The 12255-nt window shown below is 43.5% G+C and overlaps 1 long non-coding RNA gene across 1 annotated transcript; it reads right to left on the minus strand.

Annotated features, from left to right (window-relative positions):
* Positions 1–8419: 8419 nt before the first annotated feature.
* LOC308578245 lies at positions 8420–11741 on the minus strand. The gene is made up of 2 exons (XR_014003835.1): positions 11461–11741; positions 8420–8631 (listed from the first exon to the last, which is right to left on the minus strand). It is a non-coding gene; the product is annotated as an uncharacterized lncRNA (long non-coding RNA).
* Between the last annotated feature and the right edge of the window lie 514 nt (positions 11742–12255).

Consider the following 12255-nt stretch of genomic DNA (forward strand, 5'->3'; position numbering starts at 1 on the left):
GCCTGATGTTCACCAACCTGTTTGTGCAATGGTTTAACCTCCTGCTTCACTGCGTCCACTTTCTGATTGGCCGCCTCAGCCAATTTACGATTCTCTGTGGTAGCTTCAAAAAGCTTCCCAATCGATTTTGCATGTAGAGTGGCTTGTTCAGTTAATTTATTTAGGCTGGCAGTATTTTGGTCAATCTTGGCCGATTGTGCGTCCACTTTTTTGTCCAATGATTCCAATTTCTCCAAGATTTTGTCTAGTACTGTCTCATTTCCTGCAGCTGCCATGCCTTCTAGTGAGGTCAGCTCGGCTTCCATTTCTTGTGTTCCCAAAACAGTGGGAACCGATGATCTACGCACCTGGGAAGTTAATGTTGATTGAGTTAGTTTAGCTTTCGCTTTGGCCGATCTTGTTTTCCCAGTGCCACTCATTCCAGTCCCGTCTACGTGCCAAGGTCAAGTTGTATATCTTCCCATGGGAATCCAGCAGCCCAGAGAGTAAACAACAAGTCAAAGGAAGAAAGAGGAAAAATACAAGTCCCAAACAATTGTAAGTCCAATCCACTAGGGGGAGTTCAAATAAGTCTTGAGGGAAGCAAGGAAAAATTTTCCAAAAATTTAATCCAAAACTTAAAAATTTCCCTAATATCCAACAGTGTCCAACCAGTCTTAAATTTCAAAAAGACCTTCAGCTCTTCCTTTAAACCGCAGGGTAGGTCCTTACTTAAACAATGTTTCAAGGAAAGTGCCACAAAACAATATTTCAAAGTAACTAGTCCAAAAGCACTCAGATGTAACAGTTCAGTGTAACATAGACAAAGTCCGCAAACTGACAGCTCCAATAATTAGGCAGTCTGGTACCTGGGTTTCTTTCTGTAATTTTGTAAATCCACAGGGAGAGGAAGAATCAAAACCAAAGTCCAAAAAGAAAAGGAAAGAAAAGTTAAGTCCCTTAGTTCCTATACCGACAGTTCAAATCATGCACAAAGTTAAAACTTTTAGCTTCTCTCGGAGGCTTCAGATCAAAATCGTTGCTTTAAAATTTTAGCAGAAGAGGGAGACGGACTTCCTGGTTGCATCTCCCGCTTTGTCCAAATTTTTTAAAATTAATTTAAATTATTTTAGTCCCTTTTACTCACGGGTTGCTGTTTCCGAATTCAGTAATCCAGGAAAAAAGGTCAGCGCTCATCGACAGCAGCTATGCGGCTTCGCTCACACGGAAAGAGCGATCGACTCACAGCACCGCGCTCCCGTCCACGTTCCGAGACCCCTTACGGGGTTCCTTCTTCGTTTCGGGGGGCGCTCCTGGTGCCCGCCGATTCCCACGGCCACAGGCTCGCTCTGCCTGTGGTTTTCCGACGTGGGTCTCCGCTTTGCCGTAGCGGACGACCCGTTTCCGCAGAGCTTCCCCTTCAGCAGCTGAAGGAGACCGCCATTGCCGTTCGTGCCGCCTCCGGAAGTCCCTCATCTAAACTTTTTTTATAATGGTGGCTTAAAATAATATCTCTCTGCACTTTAGTTTTAAAAAAACACCATACAGTCATGTGTAATCTTAGTATCTGTTTTAGGTCCAAATCTGTAGGCCTTGTCAATCCAGGAATTTAATTCTTCTTTTGAGAGAACCCAGTACGTTGCAAATTCTTCAATTAACCAATCCTTCAAATTATCCTGCTCTTTCTGGGGTACGCCCCTCAATCTCAGATTACATTCCCTCTGTTTTATTTGCAGAGACGCAATTGAAATTTGAGATTCTCGCTGAATTGTCTCTAAGTCAGGAATTATCACAGTTTCCAAATGTGCCAGTCCTGACTCATGTGCTGATACATCTGAGTTAACTTGCATCAAATCTTGTCTTAATTGAGCAAAGTCACTTTTTAATTCCTTTATAGACTTTTGATTTCCTCTTACTTCTGTTTTAATTTCCTGAAGCAATTGCAACACAGACTCCTCAAAAGTTGGTGACTTAGAGTCCCTCCTTACTTTGGTTTTTGTTTTCTCTGTCTTTTCTCGTTTCTCTCCCCCATCCATAACTTGTAATTCTTTTGTTCAAGGTCAGTCTCAGACACAAGGGGGAGATAAGGAGGCAGACAGTTTCCCTTCTCAAGCCTCTCCACCAGTCTTAATATAAAAGTCAAGAGTCTCTCTAACTTGTAATCCTTTTTTTTTACTCCTTTCTTAATTCCCCAGAAGTTAATAACACAGTTACAATTTACAATTTATATCTGGAGGTAGGGGTACTGTTAAAAAAAAAGAGAAAAGAAAAACCTTTGAGTTCGGGCAGCTGCAGTTACTCCCCCCCCCCATAGGAAAACGAAAGTTGAAAGTGTCCTTTTTCTTTACGACGTCACAATGGAGTCTAGTCTCCCCGACTGAGTAGTCCGCTTCCACAAAGAAAATACCTCGTAAATCCAAACTGTCTGCAGGGATTATAAAAGTCAGAAAAGTATCTCCCCCCTTCCCCCTGCTAGAAGAGGGAATCTGAAAGTTAACTTGAAAGTCTTTAGAAAGTCGTATATTTTAGATCACGGCTTCGGCTACTGTAGCTGTTTTCTCTCTTAATCAGAGGAAGGGACTGACCTCCGTTTTTAAGCCCCTATCCTTTCCAAATAGATGTCCAAATTTTTAATTTATTACTCACTCTTTTCCAATCAAAGTTGCTTGGAGAAATTGGCCGCTCACAATCGCTGGACTCAGAGCTTCATGCGATGAAGGAAGCGAGTCTATTCCCAAGTGCCTCCGTCTCCAACCCCACTCGCTCTTGGAGCCCTTATCAAGAGCTTACCGGGGAGTGGGGGAGTCGTTCCAGGCACCCGCAGGAACACCAAGTCCTCGGAATGCTCAATCCAAGGTTTTTTATGGGGTACCGCGTGTTGGAAAAACAAGTCCCCTCCGGAGAGGCTGGCCCCTCTCCCTGCTCTCGGAGCTTGTTTACCGGTGATCTTCCTCTGGCTGACATCCCAGACAGACCAGGGAGATCTTGATAGGCGACATTTCCCAGAGTGGAAAATGCTCACCCCCTCCCTCCTTGCATACCGGCAAGAGAAAGGAGATAGTCAGAAATCCTTTTACATCTTGTTTATTTCTGACTGATGTAACTCTACAAAAAACATGTCCGAACAGTTCAGTGTTCAGCAAGCAAGTGACTAAGACTTCCTTCACATACGCAACAGGAAGGTCTCATATTACACACTTCACAAAGCTTTGAGAAGCCTGTGAACTTCCGGGAAGATTCTTTCCCACAGCTAGTCACATCATGTGATGTCTTCACCAAGCTGCCAGTTTGCAGCTGCGTTGCTCTCATATCGTAACATACTCCCCCATATGAATCAACGTTAGCTGCGAACAAAGCTTGATCCAGAGAAGAAAACAAACAGTTGTTATACATGTAACAATCTCGTGTTGTTTCAGTTCCACCCTTGGAACTACTCGCCACTGGTTTCACCAATGTAACTCTCTGGGTGTCTGTTTTCCAAGGAATGAGTGCATCTGCATTACCTTGGTTAGGGAATGTAGTGTTACGCTTAGCAACTCCCTGTTGTGTCTTTGTCTCTGACTTAGACACACCTTTTACCAGGCTTGAGTTGTCAACAATAGTAACACATGCAACAGTTGAATTAGCAAACTCTTGAGAATACCTCTTGGGTGGTACGCCCTTTGTGATTCTTTTAGACCTGCGTATGAGGTGCTGATCCTCCTTGCTGACTGGTTCATCCTCAGGACCTTTTGGAGAACCAGTTCCAACAGTAAACAGTGGTTCAACCTTAACCTGTGAAACAGTGGTTCCAACAGTAAACAGTGGTTCAACCTTAACTTGTGGTTCCATTGTGGTTCCATTGTGTGGTTCCATTGTGTGTGAACCTCTCTCAATGACTGTGTCAACAGAACTTCCTGAGCTTTCTGTGTCACTCAGTACCAGAATAATCAGAATCATCAGAATCATCATCTGAATTGTCAGCAATGGGAAATGTTTGAAAAACCTCTGACTCCTGTCTCGGAGTGCTCTCTAGAAACTTTGTGAGAATCACCTGACCAGATTCAGACAAAATTACTCTGTAGAGACCCTTTTCATAACCCACAAAAATGCCTCTGGTATTCTTTACCCCATCTGGAGTTTCTGTACGGATGTGAGATCCAAAAACCTTAAAATGATTTACAGAAGGTTTCCTGTGGAATAGCTTCTCAAAAGGAGAACTTTCCATACCTTTTGAAACCTTTCTCACCCAAGTGTAACAATAAGAAGATAAAGATTCAGCCCAATACTCACGTGGCAAATGTGAACTCAGCAATTGTGCATTCATGCCATTCTGCAACTCTTTGTTCACCTTTACACACACACTTTTGTTCCATGCAGCTTCTGAGACAGCAATTTTATGCTCTATCCGTTGTCTCTTGATGAAATCCTGGAAATCCTGTGAAAGAAAAATTGGCTTTTCATCTGTGAAAAGAAAATCAATATTAGCATCATGAATATTCTTAACCTTATCACAAAACTCTTTAAACCTTGCTAAGGTTTCTCTGGGTGATCCCAATATATATAGCCATACATATTGAGAAAAATGATCAACAAATACAAGGTAGTATTTTGCATTGCCTCTAGATGGTGCTAGAGGACCAATTACATCAGCACACACTCGATGAAAAACACTGGTAATCTTTTTTTTTATATAAATAATTTTTATTAACCGGCCAATCAAATCAAATTAAATCACATCACATAAGTTCCGAATTACAAAGCCGAATTTTAAATTTTGTTGGGGGGACCCATATTTCAAGATCCGAAGGGGGATTCTGATCATCTTCTTGCTACTGCATTAATGTCCAAATCAGACCAAATCAGTCTAAACAGAGTTCATAATTCTATCCACTCTTATCTTGCTGTTTCCACATCACATCTTGTTCATATATTTTCTCTTTTTTCTTTACGATCTCTTCTGATAGTCTCCTTAAGCCGATAAACACCAATATTAATCCTGTGTGAATTTTTCCGTTCTTCCAATCCTCAAATCGAGATGGTTTTCATATATCATCACTTTCATAGATAACATCACTCTTTCCATCATTATCTCACAAAACTGCCGCTCTTGAGTCCCTCTGAGGGGTTTCACCCACAGTATAAAAGCAGCTCTATTTCTCTATTTCTCCTCCCAGACTCAAAACCTCCGACAGAACTTCCCAATATGGCGACGGCAATTTTAACTGCGTCATTCCAGAGCTCTTGTACATTCCACGCTCTTCTTAAAACATGCTTTGGTTCGAAAGTTTATCTTCACACAGTCTTAAATCCACAGCTTAAGTCCTTAAAACGACATTTATGACTCGTGAGGGGAGGGGGTTCTTGTTTACTCACATAAGGAAAGAAAGGAAAGTTTTCCCTCCCTCCCCCATCAGTCATTTGCCATACCGTATCTTGGCGTATCTTCTCATGATTTATTCTTGTCTTGTTTTATCAGAGATCTCTTCTGTCAGCAGTCTTTACTCCCCCTTCTTCGTTGAAATATGTGCAATTAGCTTCATCCAAATTGTTTCTTTTGAAGTTCTTGCAGCTAGTGGCGCGGATCAGGGACGGCGTCCAGGAGTGCCGGAATCCCACAGGAGGGCTTTGTGCCTAGTGCCCCCACCCCCACAAATTCGGGGGTGGTGTAGGGCACAGCAGGCAAGGGCAGTCCCCCCCACCATCCTGGGGGGGCCAAGGAGGCTAATTACCCCCATCATAGCCTCCAAATTACCTCGTGTGGGTCGGAGAGATGTTATTGTCAGCCATCTTCTGATGCACCCCCTAGTGCCCCCCCCAACACTGGTAATCTTAGGTGCCTTTTATCCTCGGCTCCGTCCGATATACCTGCAAGAGAAAGCATTTTAGACTCACATGCAGTACAACTTTTGTAATCACTCTTATCAAAAGTTAACAGATACAGGTAGAGATCCAAGTTGACTTGCAACGGTTTTGTAAGTCCGATTAAGGCTGTTAATGATCATAAAGCAAAATATCTCTTCCTGAAGAGGGAAATTGTGTTGCGCCATCTGCTGGCGTAAATGTTTCATCTCTGTCAAATGCACCATCACATCCCCATCAGGCGCCAGTCTCATGTTTGTGAGTTTTTCAAAATGCAACAGCGCAGTACCTGCAGCATCCCTTCGATGGATTCTTTGCAGCGTTTGCCAAATTTCGCGCGCGTGTTGCATATCTGCTATATGCACGAGCTGCTCATCTGAGACACACAGAATCATTGCTGACCTGGCTTTCACATTCTGAGAATTCCAAGCTGGTGTGGGTGCAGCTGGGATTGGATTTTCAATCACTCCAAACACCCTCTGACTCTGAAGCATGGCTTTCATTTTCACAGACCATGAGGAATAATTGTCATTAGTCAGGGGAGGTGGATAAGGTAAACCTGCCCCTTTCTTGGCATCCATCTTGATTCCAAGCTTCAGCTTTCAGCTACAAGCTGGAAAATCCAAAAGTCTATGAGCTGTTTACAAGCTGGCAGCAAGCTCCACTTGGAAAGTCCCGACTTTGGGTCCAAGATGGCGACGGCTTAGCAAGCAGGCTTCGGAGCTCCGTAGATAACAGGACTGTAATTAGCATTGACTGCCACCCAGGGAAGTAATTTTTCCTTTTTTACTTCTCTACTTTTTAACTTACTGAGATTCTAACAGCACCTTCTTGTCTATGCTATGAGAAACATCTTTGGCAAGTTCTGTGAAGCATCCTGGGCAGGCCGCCAGCTGCTAGCTATTAACCGCCAACTCCCTTCTATACTTTGTTCCTGAAACTCCTGGCAGTCTCCACACAGAGAAGCTCTTAAACTGAACAAACTGAGCACTTTCTATTTTTTCTCTCTTTTTTGGTTGGTGAAACCTCTCCTTGTTTACTCCCCACGGTGACGCTATGCCTGCTAGTAAACGCCACAGGGACCCAGAGGATGTAGCTCTCTCACCGGTTCCCAAACAATCTAAAATAGAGGACTTTTTAAACAAATCTGCTTTTATAGTTCCAACAAAAAACCGGTTTTCTCCTCTTGAAGATGATTGTGAGTGTGGGGAGAGTATTCAAGGTGAGAGCGTGGAACTGGCTACAGCAATGGGGCAAGTTGATCCTGTGCTCCTCAGAGAGGAAGGAATAACAAATAGGGAGAGCACCCAATTAACTCTAATTGCAAGAAAGGTTGAACATATCTTCCAGCAAATTAGAGGTATTGCCTCTCAAATAACCCAATTATCCAAAGAGGTCCACAGTTTATCAGTTAATACCAAGCAGGCATCAACAGAACACCATAGTACCAAAGGAAATTGGTGACAACAAGAGCAGACCCCTAAGCTCAACATAGAACGTGCAGAGGCTCTTAAAACAAACTCTTCTTATTTAATCTTCCAACCAAAAAAGATCTGCATGACAATTTGTGGAAGGCCAGATCAAACTCCTAGCTGGAAAGGTGCCCAGCGTTCCAAACGACATTTCTCAGACTTACTTGGCATTGGACTTCCAGAGATCGACCTCGTTAGGACTGAACTCTTGAATACCACAAATCAAATCCAAAAAATTATGTTAACTTTTTCCTCTACTAGACTGCCCTCACTGATTCACAAGCTGAAATTCAGATTGTCAAGCAGAGGAGTTTTTCCAACCCGGGTATTTCGCAATTCTATTGTTGCACCCTTATGTAAGATGAGGACTGGTGCTTCAGAGGGGCTCACAAAACCAAAGCCTGGATCCCCAATGGAAGTAATGACATCACAAAAAACTTGACAGTTGGGGAGGAAACAGACATGCCTGAGTTGAATTCGCAGGATCATGCCCAACATCAAAATAACCAGGTGAGCCAAAAGGAACAGCCGATTCCTCTAGACAATCATCTTCAGGAATCTGAGCACTCTGTAAATCCTTTGGAAGAGGATTTTCTCAGCTCCTTTAGGAATCTCCCTCAGGAAGAGCAACAAACAGTTATCAAGAGGCTTGATCTTATGAGCCAGACATTGAAAGAGATTAAAGAACCGGAGGCAGAGATTGATAATAGACCCAATGGCCACAACAGAATGATAACTATAGAACCACAGGAGTATTGGACAAAGATGAGATATTTAGAAGAGGAGGAGTCAGGAAACACACCCAAGAAATCCCCATTGGCAAATAATTTGCAAAGAAAAGGCCCAGTAATTACAAATGTGAGCACTTTATGTACAACGACTGAAATAATCGAACATCTGGATTATTCCACTAGCATTAGCAATACTCTGTTGCCTCAAAAACTGGTAAACTCTGAGAGTACATTGGCCAACAATTGACTAAGAGTAAATCACTGTAAAACAATTAAACTTCTCTCATGGAATGTAACAGGGTGGATGAACAAGATCCAAGACAGTGATTTCTGTTCTTATCTACAAACACATGATATCATCTTTGTAGGAATGAAAAATCACAGGAGACGAGAGAGGCAGGTGTAACATGAGGCGTCTGTCTGGGCGGACCCTGAGAGCCTCTTTTATTGAATATTACAAGCATTGCCGCAGGTGTGCTTGTCGCTGATTGGTTGATACATAAGCATAAGGTGGGAATTACATGTGAGAGGTGGGGATTACATGTGATCATTTATCATCGATGGAGTAAAGGCTGGGAATCGAAGCTGGAACTAGACAGGCATGAAGCCTCCTAATTAAATTATAACTAGAGATTAATATGGCACAAACAATATAACAATCAGGTTCTGTAGATGTGGTCAGCTAGGCATGGAGAGCAGATACAGTTTGTTTTCCATGAGCTTAGGATGTCTGTTACTAATGATTGATCATAGCATGTAACAATGTAACAATCAGGTTCTGTAGATGTGGTCAGCTAGGCATGAAAAGCAGGTTCGTACAGTGTGTGCAAAAGCAGGGAAAAGCCTACAAGCAAAACTTCTCAGAAAGCATGAGAAAAGAGGAGCAAGGCTTCCCCAAAATGGAGCAGTTTTGTGCAGAAAGAGACTAACAGTTATGTGCAGAAAGAAGACTTCCCTTTACATCTTTCTTCAAGAAACCTGGGCAAAAGAGGGCACTATGGTTGAACTACAGGGTTTTACAAGTTACACTCAACCAGCTCTTAAAACTGTAAAGTATGGAAGGCCTAGTGGGGGGCTGGCGGTGCTGGTGTCAACCTCTCTTAATGTATCAATTCAACAGTGTCCCTCGTTGACCACCCCTAATTTTTTAGTGTTGTCCCTTTCTGATAGTCTTCTGGGAAATACTTATTGCATCTGTGTGTACATACCTCCAGTAAAGTCTTCTGGGGAACTGAGATCATATTGGGATAAACTTGACCAACTACTCGAAAGTATAGACTGTGACACCTAACCCTCGGCTTGTCTTGGGAGGTGACTTCAATGCCCGGATCAGCCTTGTTTCCCCACAAAATACAATATTATCTGGTCTAAACTTGGAGGACGAACCTGAAATCTGTCAGAGGGCAGCAATGGACACCACCTCTAATCACGCTGGGAAATATCTTTGTGAACTTATAATAAAGCACAACCTTTTGTTATGCAATGGGCACGGTCAAGGGGATCAAGAGGGTTATTTTACTTTTATCTCCCCCAGAGGATTTACTAGCACCATAGATTATATCCTAACATCTAATAATGTGCCAGTTAACCGAGATACCTTCTATCATCCTGGAGAAGAGTGACTAATCCTAGAGAAGAGTGACTAGTGGGGTGCCACAGGGTTCTGTCTTGGGCCCGGTCTTATTCAACATCTTTATCAACGGCTTGGATGATGGACTCAAGGGCATCCTGATCAAATTTGCAGATGACACCAAACTGGGAGGGGTGGCTAACACCCCAGAGGACAGGATCACACTTCAAAACGACCTTGACAGCTTAGAGAACTGGGCCAAAACAAACAAGATGAACTTTAACAGGGAGAAATGTAAAGTATTGCACTTGGGCAAAAAAAATGAGAGGCACAAATACAAGATGGGTGACACCTGGCTTGAGAGCAGTACATGTGAAAAGGATCTAGGAGTCTTGGTTGACCACAAACTTGACATGAGCCAACAGTGTGACGCGGCAGCTAAAAAAGCCAATGCAATTCTGGGCTGCATCAATAGGAGTACAGTGGTACCTCGCAAGACGAACGCCTCGCAAGACGAAAAACCCGCTAGACGAAAGGGTTTTCCGTTTTGGAGGCGCTTCGCAAGACGAATTTCCCTATGGGCTTGCTTCGCAAGACGACAGCCCATAGGGAAATATCCGGGACAGCCTCCTCCCGCCGCCGCCGGGCTTCGGAACGCTGCTCCGAAGCCGGGCGGGGGGGCGGGAACACCTTCTGAAGGCGGGCGGGGGGCAAAAGTCTTTGTCCCCCCTGCCTGCCTTCCCAGGGGCTTTTAAATCACCCCAGACAGCGGAGAAGTCCTCCGCTGTCCCGGGGCGATTTTAAAATGCCGCCCGCCAGCATTTTAAGATCGCCCGGACAGCGGAGAAGTCCTCCGCTGTCCCGGGGTTTTTTAAAATGCTGGGGGTGGGAAGAAAAGCCCTTGTCCCCCCCCCAGCCTTCAGAAGAGGTCCGGAGACAGACTGTCCCTGGACCTGGTCTGAAGGCGGTTTCCCTAGGAATGCATTAATTGATTTTCAATGCATTCCTATGGGAAACCGTGCATCGCAAGACGAAAAACTCGCAAGACGAAGAGACTTGCGGAACGAATTAATTTCGTCTTGCGAGGCACCACTGTATAGCATCTAGATCAAGGGAAGTAATAGTGCCACTGTATTCTGCTCTGGTCAGACCTCACCTGGAGTACTGTTTCCAGTTCTGGGCACCACAGTTCAAGAAGGACACTGACAAACTGGAACGTGTCCAGAGGAGGGCAACCAAAATGGTCAAAGGCCTGGAAACAATGCCTTATGAGGAATGGCTAAGGGAGCTGGGCATGTTTAGCCTGGAGAAGAGGAGGTTAAGGGGTGATATGATAGCCGTGTTCAAATATATAAAAGGATGTCATATAGCGGAGGGAGAAAGGTTGTTTTCTGCTGCTCCAGAGAAGCGGACACGGAGCAATGGATCCAAACTACAAGAAAGAAGATTCCACCTAAACATTAGGAAGAACTTCCTGACAGTAAGAGCTGTTTGACAGTGGAATTTGCTGCCAAGGAGTGTGGTGGAGTCTCCTACTTTGGAGGTCTTTAAGCAGAGGCTTGACAACCATATGTCAGGAGTGCTCTGATGGTGTTTCCTGCTTGGCAGGGTGTTGGAATGAAACCACAACAGACGAGTAGCAGGTGTCATCAGAGAGGTGTCTGCTGGGGCGAGCCCCGGGAACTCTCTTTTATTGAATATTACAAACATTGCCACAGGTGTGCTTGTGGCTGATTGGTTGATACAAACACAAAGCAACTTGTTGCTGATTGGTTAACATAAGTACAAGGCGGGAATTACATGTGAACATTAATCACCGATAGATTAAAGGCTGGGAAACGAAAGTGGAACTAGACAGGCATGAAACCTCCTAATTAAATTATAACTAAAGATTGATATAGCATGACTAAAACAATTACTAATGATTGATCATAACATGAAAGAATATAATAATTGAATTCCGTAGATGTGGTCAGCTGTGCATTAAGTACAGGTCATAGTGTTTTTCATGAACTTAGCAATGAGGGAATGTCTTGGTATTTAGAACAGGTTTGCACAGTGTGTGCAGAAGCAGGGAAAAGCTTATAAACGAGACTTCCCAGAATGCCAGAGAAAAGAAGCAAGACTTCCCATAATGCCACAGTTATGTGCAGAAGCAGTTCCCTTCAGCAGGGGGTTGGACTCGATGGCCCTTGTGGTCTATTCCAACTCTATGATTCTATGATTCTATGATAATTCCCAGAGCTGAAAGTGACCACTTTCCACTTGAGTTATCTCTGACATCATTCTTTTCTCCTGCCTTTCCTAAATTATTGGATGAAACAGAATATCTGATACTTGGAAATAGAAGGTTAAAATGGAATGCACAGGTCCAAGAAAAAATGATTCAGATCCTGGATTCCCATGAATTTGCTTTATTAAAGGGGGAAATGTTGTTAGAAACAGGAAACATAATTGGACTTTATGAGAATATAATCAACCGAATGCGCCCACTGACGACCACAGATAATGTGATAAAAAAAAAAGTTTAAGAGACAGACTTGGTTTGATAAGGAATGTCAGAATAGCAACAAATACCTAGCTAGGGTACTTAGAAAATTGAAGTTAAAACAAGATAAGCACAATCTTGCTCTACAAGCTGAGGTAGCCCAGTTATGAAACA

The sequence above is a fragment of the Podarcis bocagei genome, assembly GCF_964188305.1.
Source record: "Podarcis bocagei genome assembly, chromosome: W".
NCBI lineage: Eukaryota > Metazoa > Chordata > Lepidosauria > Squamata > Lacertidae > Podarcis > Podarcis bocagei.